This window comes from Quercus robur, chromosome 7 (assembly GCF_932294415.1).
Source record: "Quercus robur chromosome 7, dhQueRobu3.1, whole genome shotgun sequence".
Taxonomy (NCBI): domain Eukaryota; kingdom Viridiplantae; phylum Streptophyta; class Magnoliopsida; order Fagales; family Fagaceae; genus Quercus; species Quercus robur.
In genome coordinates, this window is record NC_065540.1 from 1,348,007 (window position 1) to 1,355,424 (window position 7,418).

General features: G+C 33.9%; 1 long non-coding RNA gene across 1 annotated transcript; it reads left to right on the top strand.

The window, feature by feature from the left end:
* The first annotated feature begins 1,309 nt into the window (after window positions 1-1,309).
* LOC126690780 (uncharacterized) lies at window positions 1,310-4,101 on the top strand. The gene is made up of 3 exons (XR_007644738.1): window positions 1,310-1,396; window positions 3,072-3,169; window positions 3,943-4,101. It is a non-coding gene; the product is annotated as an uncharacterized LOC126690780 (long non-coding RNA).
* The last annotated feature ends 3,317 nt before the right edge of the window (window positions 4,102-7,418 follow it).

Below are 7,418 nucleotides of genomic sequence, written 5' to 3' on the forward strand. Positions count from 1 at the left end.
ATTACCAAAATACCCGTCAAACCTAAAAAATTACCGAAATACCCCCTAAACCTAAATATTTCAGTCATTTTTTAGGTTTCGAGGATATTTTTTCATTTTATAAGTTTCAGGGTTATTTTCGTCATTTTAAAGTTTCGAGGGTATTTTGGTCATTTTTAGATTTCGGGGGGAATTTTGGTCTTTTTTAGGTTTAGGGGGTATTTTGGTCATTTTATAAATTTCAGGGGCATTTCGGTCATTTTATAGGTTTTAGGGGTATTTTGGTAATTTTTAGGTTTAGTGGTTATTTCGGTCATTTTTTAGGTTCAGGATGGTATTTTGATCATTTGTTAGGTTTAAGGGGGGTATTTTGGTGATTTTTAGGTTTCAGAGATATTTCAGTCATTTTTTTTAGGTTTTAGGGGTATTTCGGTTATTTTTTAAGTTTAGGGGGTATTTTGGTGATTTTTAGGTTTCGGGAGTATTTCTGTAATTTTTTAGGTTTTAGAGGTATTTTAGTCATTTTTTAGGTTTATGGGGGTATTTTGGTAAATTTTAGGTTTCTGGGGTATTTATGTCATTTTTTAGATTTAGGGGGTATTTGGTGATTTTTGAGGTTTAATGCGTATTTTGGTCTTTTTAGTGGCTTTGGGGTATTTTAGAGTTAGATGATTTATAGAAATGATAGTTAAATCAAAATTGGGTCTAATTGGCTACTTAGTTAAAACCTAATTAACAATAATGTTAATTGGGTTTAATTTGGTTAATATCTATTTAACCCATAGTTATTAATCCTGGATCGGACGTTGACCCGGTCTATGAGTTGGGTCACTGGTTCAACCAGTGGACTATCAGTCGAACTGCAGGGTCAAATAAAAAAATTAAATATATATAAAATTAAGTTTGAGAAATCATAACTTGAATATGTAAATTAAAAAAAAAAAAAAAATCTAGACACATGTCTAAATTAAACTTGCCATTATAATTCAAAATCAATATTTCATAAGTAGTAGCATTAGAAGAAATAAACAAATTAATTTATATTTGTCAGTAAAGTTAAGGTCAGCTAAAACGTAAAACAACAAAAATATTCAAAGTAACAAAATAGTCAAAACTCAAAGAAGAAACAATGTCACACACTCACACTGTACACGACCAAAGAAAAAAAAAAATGCAAAAAGCAATCAAGAAATATTGAGCCTCAGAAAAAAGATGCTTAAACTAATCACCATTGGTAAAAATAAAATAAAGGCGGGCCTTCAATATTTTGGGCGCGAGCTTTCAAAAAAAAAAAAAAAAAAATTGGGCGCTAGAAATTTTTTTTTTTTTCATTATAATTATTTTTTTCCCTTTTACCCTAAATCCCCAATCCCACGCCTCTCTCTCTCTCTCTCTCTCTCAGTCACGCCTCTCTCAGGTACGATTCTTCTTCTATAGAGCCTAAGAAAGTGATGGGTTTTATCATTTTTTTAAAGATAATTGTTGCTGCGTTTATACATGGGTATGGAGAAGTCTAGTTATAATTCCTTTCTGAGATCACTTTACATTTGGATGAGGGTGATAGTGGGTTTTATGGTTTTTAAAAACTAATTTTATAATCAGTCTCAAGTTATGTGGGTGAAATAGCTTGGACGGATTAAAGGAGCCATGGCCATGGTTACATGTCCATCGACTCATGATGGAAATGTTTGCCATGCTTTGGTAATTTGAAAAAGAATATTATTATTTTATTTTTGTCTCTTTAGGACTCATATTAATGAGAATTGACATGCTTATCACCTGACTTTAGATATATTGGTTCTGGAATTTATAGAACACATTGGAAATATATTGATTCTGTTATTTTTGTAGTAACGGTACCAATGTATACAGGGAATCAAAATAATGGAGAACCTATGTAACCAAATACATTTGAAAGAATTTCACATGAACAACAATATTGTTCTTTATTATGTTGTTTTTCTTGCAAAGTAGCATAATTCATATGCAGTTTTTTCCACTTGTGTAATGAAGGCATTCTTTCGCCGTTTTATCATAAATTAAAGGATAACATATATGTAGGTTAGGGTGGTGTCTGTACAATTATTAGGGTATTTCTAATATATAAGAATACAAAAGACATTTTAGACTTATTATTATAATTTTACACATAGGTCTAGACTCTAGACTACCAAGTAATAGACTACAAAAATTTCGTTGGCATATCCTTTTTTTGGGAGAACCACATATATCTAGTGTTTTGTATGTACTATTTTTCAATTCTTATCCCATAGATCCTAGCTTAGGTTTCATATTCCCTAACAGCTAGAAGCCATAAGTTTAATAATGTAGCAATTAATTACTAGTTAGAGCATTTATACTCTCTAAATAGAAAACAAATTTAGAAAAAAAGGCAATTGGCCTTCATTTTTTTGTTGTTACAAAATTTGCAGAGGAAAAAGGGTGGTGAGAAATGATTCAGGGGCAACAAACATTGTAGATGTTTATTTGGTCACAGTGATCCTAGAAGTTGTAAAAAAGTGTTGTTTTGATTATTATTGGATACTGAACTAAAAACTATTTTCCTTATGGGAAACCATAACTTGCATAAGAGGAAGTGGTCATGTGGCACTAATGAGGACAATAGGTGTTAGTGGCACGTTGGAGACTGTCTAGAGCATCTAGGATCATGTCCTATACTAAATATGTCTACTTTGCTATTAATAAATTTAAGATTTAGCTTACTTATTTGTCTCAACCTTGCAAACAGCTCCAATTTATTTCTTTGATACTTGTTCATTTGTGCATCTCATAAATTTACTCATTGTGGTAGTAAAAAGTTCTAGCATTAGAAGTTATGTTTTTCCTTTATATTGTGACATTCCTCAAAAGATTTGAATATAGAATGGGCTATAGCCACTGGACTTGCATACTACTTGTGTTTGTGATTTCTTTTCTTCTTGTAGGTTGGTAATGAAGCACCTAGGTTGCCAGTCATTATCTTGATAACTTTTTTTTTTTTTTTTTTTTTTTTTTTTTTTTTTTTTTTTTTTTCAGTTTCTAAATAATTTTCCTCCAGCATAGAATTAAGCTTAGTTTTCTTCTCTTGACAGGACCAAACATTTAAAATAGTAGAAGCATCACTAAGGGTTGATGCTCGGGCTAGTGCAGGATTTAAGATTTCGCAATCAAAACTTGTTGACTCGGTCAGGTACCACCTTCTTTATTAATGCAAACTATCACTTGAATATATTGTTGAGGATTTACAACATATTTTGTTCTGTTTAGTGGTCAAGTTATTGAATAACCAAATGGAGTAATTCCTTAAAGTTCTATATCATGTTAAACTTGGTAACCTTGTGGATTCTTTTGCCATTTGGCCTTAAATATCTCTGCTTACATTGAATAGCGTGGATGAGTTTGTAGTGTTCTCACAAAACTGGTTTAGTTGCTCATTTGGGTGTATATGAGGCCCTGCTTGATTTAGTTTTGGTTTATGCCATGGTAGCAGTACACTATCATTGTGTTTTTTAGAATATCAATAAAACAAACACAGCACTGGTAGGTACAAAAGGTGGGGAAACATTCACTGACATCTTGTATTGTGGTGGCATGCAATCTATTATCTTTGTCATGCGTTCTTTATGTACAATGTAGCTCTTCCTTAATTATACTCTCACAGTGCATTGACACTTGTGTAAGTGACTTGATAAGTGCAATTTGTTTATATTGCATGTAAATTTTCTTCAATGAATTTGGGATTAGTGACATATTAGCTTAATTTTTCTAGGATTTTATCTCATGCGAAGTTTCATTAATTAAATCAATTACTTGTATCAAACTTTATTTTTAAACTAGATCCATGATAGTAATATCAATGTATCAAATTTAACTGAACTTTGGGCAATCTTGTGATTAGTTGTACAAGTAGTTGCTTCTTCCAGTAGATATGGTATTGATGTATTTTTCTTTATACTTGTGCAGATACGAGATTGGTGGCTAAAAGACAGTTTTTGTGGCGCTACTTGAACTCAAATAATTTTTTGTAAAGTATGGAAGATAACATTTATATATAAATGGTTGTAATTACTTTGTGAACAACTTGGTTTAATGGTTTTAAGAGTTGAATGGTTCTTTATTTCCTTTCCAGATTGTATGGATGCTTTTTTTTTATAGATGTGGTTGGAATTGAATGGATGATTTGTTTATGAATATGGTTGGAAATGAACATGTTAATGTAATGGCAAGTAAATGTAAAGAACATTAATAATAATAATAATAAAAATTGCTGACAAATTTTTGTCACCATATCTAGCTATAAGCAAAAATTAGTGACGAAATAATTCGTCACCTAATCTATTGAAATTGAAATAAATAAATACAATTGGTGATGAAATATTTCGTCACCTTATATAGCCAAATAAAAAAAATTACAAATAAAAAATCATTGGTGACGAATTTATTTCGTCACTGAAAATAAGGTCTAGTGACGAAAAAATTAGGTGACGAAATTTTTTCGTCACCTATAAATTTTTAATTGGTGACGAAAAATTTTCATCACCAGGACATTCTGTGACGGGGCTTAGGTGACGAAACTGGTTTCGTCACCATATGTCTTCGGTGACGAAATAAGGACATATTGTGACAAAAAGTTTCGTCACCATAGTCCACTTTTGTTGTAGTGATAGTTTTTCCCACCCTCTTCCTTGTGTCGTTCCCCTTAAATGTTTTTTTTTTTTGGAACAATTTTTTTCTTTTAATTCCGAAATTTAAAAAAAAGAAAAAAAAGAAAAGGAAAATGGTGTCGTTTTAGTGACATTAACGGCAACCCATAACTGAGGTTTAACGGAATCTTGCATTGACAAATATTTAAAGTTAGAGGACTGAAATGAAAAAAAAAAAAGTGAAAGTTAGAGGGTCAGTTTTGCATTTTTGCCAAGATACAACTAGCAAAGAAAAAACTCTCTTTTCTTTTCACTCGATGCTCTCTTCCTCACTGTGTATCTCTCACAATTTTTTCTTACTCTTTCTATTTTTCTCTTCTCTTTTACTTGCTCTTAGTCACGCAGTTCTTTAATATTGCACCGTTCTCAGTCTCACTCGCTGGGACTTCTCCTCTTTTCTCTTCTTACTCACTGGTCGAATGGCCTCTCCTTTTATTTCTTCATCTTTTCATTCTTTTCTTCCTTTCACACTCCTGTCATCAAATGACAATAAATAATGCAACTCACTTGCCTTGACTTTGCTTTAGCCAATTTCTTTTTTCTTCAGCTTTCCCTTTTAGATTGAATAGCCTTAATGCATCAACCCTTTTTTTTTCCTCCTCAGCGTGTCCACCACGCCTAAAAAGCATGAAAGACAAGCTCCTTAAATGAGCATGTCTATTACAAGTGGGCTGGACCATGGAGCAGTTCACCCAACATTGAAAAGCTTGATTTAAGGGCTTCATGTACATTAAAAAGGGCAGTTTAACTATCCTTATTAAAGCCATGCCCATCCACTAGAACAAGGTACGTAATTTCTCTGCCCATTAACTACTTATTGTCTTGTCAATTGTCGACCAAGCTAAGTACTAAGGCTGTGTTTGGTTCGTGTAAAAGCATTTCCGGAAAATATTCCATTTTCCGGAAATGCTATTTTCCGGAAAGGAAAATATTTTCATGTGTGTGGTTGCATTTCAAAAAATTTTCCGAAAAATATTTTCTGGTGTTTGGAAAAGAAGAAGGAAAAGACAAACCCAGAAAAACACGGACAAAACCCAGAAAAAAAAAATCATCAATGATCGACGCTCGACTGGCTAGTTCGACGAAGGGCGAGATCGCGATCGACGCTCGACTGGGTTCGACGGCGCGGTGCTTCCCGAGCTCTAGTCCGACAACCGCGCCGTCGATCGCGATCTCGAGAAGCGTCGATTGCGATCTCGCAAAGATCGGCACGGTGCTTCGCGATTGACGGCGCGGTCGGATTGGATTGGACCTCGGGGTTCGCCGGCGATCGTCAGACTGGACTGGAGCTCAGTCTTCTTCCTCTCGTGCACTCGCTCTCTCTCTCTCTCTCTCTCCGGAATTCATTTGAAGTGAAAATAGGAACGGAAATTCATTTCCGTAGTCAAAGCCTTTTTTTTTGGGTCAACGGAAATCAATTTCCGAACCAACCAAACACCCGCATTTCTAGAAAAACATTTCTGGAAGTGATTTTCACCCAAAACAAACACACCCTAAGTTGGATTTAAATTTCCTTTTGTAGGAGAAGAGGCGACTAAAAAACATGAAAGACAAGCTCCTTAAATGAGCATGTCTATTACAAGTGGGCTGGACCATGGAGCAGTTCACCCAACATTGAAAAGCTTGATTTAGGGGCTTTATGTACATTAAAAATGGTAGTTTAACTATCCTTATTAAAGCCATGCCCATCCACTAGAACAAGGTACGTAATTTCTCTACCCATTAACTACTTATTGTCATGTCAATTGTCGACCAAGCTAAGTACTAAGTTGGATTTAAATTTCCTTTTGTAGGAGAAGAGGCGACTTATTGAATGAGATCTTGCTATAGTTTTTCCCACCCTCTTCCTTGTGTCATTCCCCTTAAATGTTTTTTTTTTTTTGAACAATTTTTTTTCTTTTAATTCCGAAATTTAAAAAAAAAAAAAGAAAAAGAAAAGGAAAATGGTGTCGTTTTAGTGACATTAACGGCAACCCATAACTGGGGTTTAACGGAATCTTGCATTGACAAATATTTAAAGTTAGAGGACTGAAATGAAAAAAAAAAAAAAGTGAAAGTTAAAGGGTCAGTTTTGCATTTTTGCCAAGATACAACTAGCAAAGAAAAAACTTTCTTTTTTTTTCACTCACTGCTCTCTTCCTCACTGTGTATCTCTCACAATTTTTTCTTACTCTTTCTATTTTTCTCTTCTCTTTTACTTGCTCTTAGTCACGCAGTATTTTGATATTGCACCGTTCTCAGTCTCACTCGCTGGGACTTCTCCTCTTTTCTCTTCTTACTCACTGGCCAAATGGCCTCTCCTTTTATTTCTTCATCTTTTCATTCTTTTCTTCCTTTCACACTCCTATCATCAAATGACAATAAATAATGCAACTCACTTGCCTTTACTTTGCTTTAGTCAATTTCTTTTTTCTTCAGCTCTCCCTTTTAGATCGAATAGCCTTAATGCATCAACCCTTTTTTTTTTGTCTCCTCAGCGTGTCCACCACGCCTAAAAAACATGAAAGACAAGCTCCTTAAATGAGCATGTCTATTACAAGTGGGCTGGACCATGGAGCAGTTCACCTAACATTGAAAAGCTTGATTTAAGGGCTTCATGTACATTAAAAAGGGCAGTTTAACTATCCTTATTAAAGCCATGCCCATCCACTAGAACAAGGTACGTAATTTCTCTGCCCATTAACTACTTATTGTCATGTCAATTGTCGACCAAGCTAAATACTAAGTTGGATTTAA